This window comes from Dipodomys spectabilis, unplaced genomic scaffold (genome assembly GCF_019054845.1).
Source record: "Dipodomys spectabilis isolate Male_0828 unplaced genomic scaffold, ASM1905484v1 ptg000270l, whole genome shotgun sequence".
NCBI classification, from domain to species: domain Eukaryota; kingdom Metazoa; phylum Chordata; class Mammalia; order Rodentia; family Heteromyidae; genus Dipodomys; species Dipodomys spectabilis.
In genome coordinates this window covers 1,673,160-1,676,987 of record NW_024870947.1, presented here as the reverse complement: position 1 = coordinate 1,676,987, position 3,828 = coordinate 1,673,160, and the positions used below count along the sequence as shown (strand labels likewise).

General features: G+C 32.9%; 1 pseudogene; it reads left to right on the top strand.

The window, feature by feature from the left end:
- Nucleotides 1-3,049: 3,049 nt before the first annotated feature.
- On the top strand, nucleotides 3,050-3,146 carry LOC122126009 (annotated as a pseudogene).
- Nucleotides 3,147-3,828: the final 682 nt, after the last annotated feature.

Genomic DNA, 3,828 nt, shown 5'->3' with positions numbered 1-3,828 from the left:
GTACAACCGCCTCCCCCACACTATCAGTCACAGGAAGCCTGCCCAATCACTTCTTTTGGCTGTTTAGGCAAGCCTGGGAATTCTCCTCAGAAAATTTTGTATCCTTGGGCAGAGATATCCAACTTTGCCCAAGAACAAAAACTCGTTGTTCCCCCTGTAATACAACAGTGTTCACAGGCCCCACATCTACCATGGCAACGACAGCCAAGCCTATAATTGAACCCCAGTTCATGTTCCCTGAAAACGTCCACCGAACATCTGCACGACCTAACCAATGGTACCCCCATGACCCAAAAATACCGGGCCGCTGTCAAGGAAGATGGGTTACACTCCCTGAATGCTCAACAGATGCTCGAAACCCTTAGCATTGATCTTAACTGCCCCCATGATTGGAAGAGCTTAATGAACTGTAGTCAACCAGAAAGTTTAAAAAATGCTTAGAATGTATTCCTAAGTACCAGTTTTATAAATGGCTTTGCACTGTGGTTTGTGGTTATTTTATTTTACATGAGATAATATTTTCTACTACCAATAAGTTTTGGAAAAAGAAGAAAACTAAAATTTACTATTGTAGAGGAATATGATAGAAGTAGAAGAAAGATTTTATGTTTGTCAAATCTCTGATGAGTACCCGTATTCAAGACTTAAAGTCATATTTCTTACTATGTTAGACAGATAGGAAAAACAAAACACCATATGATAAGGCAACTATTTGTGATTTTTTAAAATGTCCTTAGTATGTGATGAAATTTACTTTATTAGCTAATGTTTTGGTTCGAAATATGGGAGGCTGATCTATTTAACAAATTTTTGAAGTCACCTACTGAAAAAACAAATGATGGGGGTTATAATTTGTACACTTTAATGAATGGATGAACCTGTTTGGCATTAGTGCTGGGTAAATAAATAAACTCTATTGTAACTTGCTCCCTACCCTTGAAAAACTATTTATGTCACTAAATATCATCTACTTGTAAAGTGTTATTTGGCAAATGTGATTTTTAAAAGTTTATTTGAAAAGGAATATACTTTCAGGAGATTAAATGTAGGTTATCATTTGTTTGACAATGACAACATTTTTATACTACAGAACCAAGTTTTACTGAAGTACCAGTGTTTTGAAGCACTAAGGATCTTCTCAATTAATGTTTTTCTGAATTATATTTGACCTCTGTGTCAAGTATTCCTAGCATTGGTAGACCAAATATGGATCTATTGTTCCAGGAACTATTTTTTGGCCTGCTGATGCTGCAATGAAATTATTCATTAATCATTAGGAGAGGGGTATTACAAATGATCTAGTGACATTTGTGGTCTTGTTCAATCATATATGATGGTCATCTGAAAATTAAAATTTGAATTACTGTACTTTCACATTTTGTGATTTCATCTTGCATTTTAAGTTGCCTTGCATTTCCCAATTGCTTACTGATAATTCCTGCATTTCAAGGAATTGGGGCCCTGAAATATAGAAAATGAGAAATTGAGATGGGTCTTCAATTACTTTCTGTTGGCATGTTGCATGGACGTAGGTGAGAACTCTTGCCTTAGTTATCTGATGATGCGGATAACTGGGACCTGGGATCCTAAGACCTGTGGATCCTGTAGAAGAATAATAGCTTTTAGACATCATATCAGAAAAATTTGAGTATAATCAGTAGGAATGCTTCAGAAACATGGAGAAAAACAGTTTGGGACCAGCGAGTTATAACAATAAACAGAGCAGCAAAGTAAAATCCCTTATAGATTAGATGCAAACAACATTGTTTTTTTTACCATGTGAATTCAGAAGACCAAGAACACTTAGAAGTTATCACAAGTTTATACCGAAACATTGCATTGATAATTTTTATATTCTAATATATATTCTAATCCTGATTATTTATATTCCAATCTATTTATTGGAATAAATATCAATTAATTTTTCAAATTATCAATTAATTCTAATAAGATTCACTGTGTGAAATATAAAATCAGCACATATAAATATAAAATATATAATAATATATAATATTAGAAAATGTTTGGCATTGTTCTGTTGTGGTAAGGGTATCAAAGGCAACAGTTTTTTTTTCTTTCTGCTTATGTGGTGATGAGGAATCAAACCCAGGGCCTCAGGCATGCAAGGCAAGCACTCTACCACTGAGCCACAAGAGGCAACGGTTTTAAAGTATTATTCCATTACCTCTACTCAGTGTTTGGTAGAATTAGAGCTAAAGCTTTACCATTCCGAGATATACAGCCTAGAGGCAAGAGGAAACACTGTGATTAAAACATTACCAATTTAAGGCCTAATAACGAGGAGAAACATATGGACTTCTTTTGGAGCTATGGAATATATTTGGTGATAGAAAATCAGTGGTGTAAGTTCCTGCCTGCTTGGATGGTAGACAGGCCAAGACATTAGGTAATCATACATATGAACAATTTTTTCACCTTCTTGGCTTTAGCATCTTTTGAAATGTTATGGTGTAATAAACAATTATATTTTGAAAAAATACCTTCTAGTCTGAACAGTACTGTCTGAACTGTTTGTCTCTTTATGATCCCTTGTAACAGATTAGTTTTGCTCCAATAAGAAAATCTATGCTGTCAGGGTAAGATTCTGGTTGGTCTGTTCCTACATGGAGCAAGGTTAAAGGGTCAGGAAGACATTTGTGCCAGTAAGACCTCATTTGGGAGATATTAAGCTGCAGAAGTTTAGAAGTAGCTTTTAAGCAAGGCTTATTTTGACTCCATTATCTCCACAAAGCTAAATCAGTTAATAAATAAATACTTGAAAATCCATCATCTTTGGACCTAGATATAAAGACTGCAAAGTATGATCCAATTTCAAATGAAAAAGACTTAAAATAGTCATTGAAAAAATTGCAAATGTGAGCAATTGAACAAACAATATATGTTTTTTCCACCATACACAGAATTTTACAGAAATAAGATGAACTGCAATTTTGGGAACAATAAGGTTTCCTTCTTACAAATAGGCAACCAAAGATATATGCCTGTCTTAAGATTGCATCATTAACTACTTAAATTTCCAGGATACTACATGCTTCAGCAGCACGTCTACCCAAATTACAATACAGAGATTTACATGGCTCTTGTACAAGGATGATACGAAAATTTGTGAAGTATTGAATATTTTTCATTCTTCTGATGCAAGAAATTAAAAACAGTTATTAAAAAGTTGATTACAAATATACAAGTGTAAGAATACATGTAATTCATAGAAATAAAAGTTAGTTTGACATCATTCAATCTTCACTTTTTACAAATTCCTTTACATAGCATAACCTTTATAAAACTTTTGAAATAAGATAACATTGTCATTTTATCCTAAAGAAATAAAATTCTTTAAGGACCTAGGAATTAAAGGAATCTTAAACTGTTTCTATATGGAATGCAATCTGAAAGGACACATTTATTAATGAACCTATATATTATAAAACAATGTCGAATTCAAAGGATTATATCTAGGAGAGAATGAAATAGGTTATGGACATTACACAAACAGAATATTAAATATTTTTAAATATACTTTTTTCAGACATGCACCAGAAATGTCTTTACTTTCTGTATTACTCATTTCAACAGATAAGTTAAAATTATTTATGATTTAAAAAATCACAAACTCTATAGAAATCATTATAGATGTATACAAACAACTCAAATATATTTTGACATCAAAGTCAGGCAATTCACTTGGAAGAATACCATGGAATCCATGAATTTTTAAAGTAAGATATTGCTGTTGCTTTGTATTGTGAAAATATTTTGTATGGACACATAGGATGGACTGGCAATTTTGAAATTTAAGAAACTTAACTG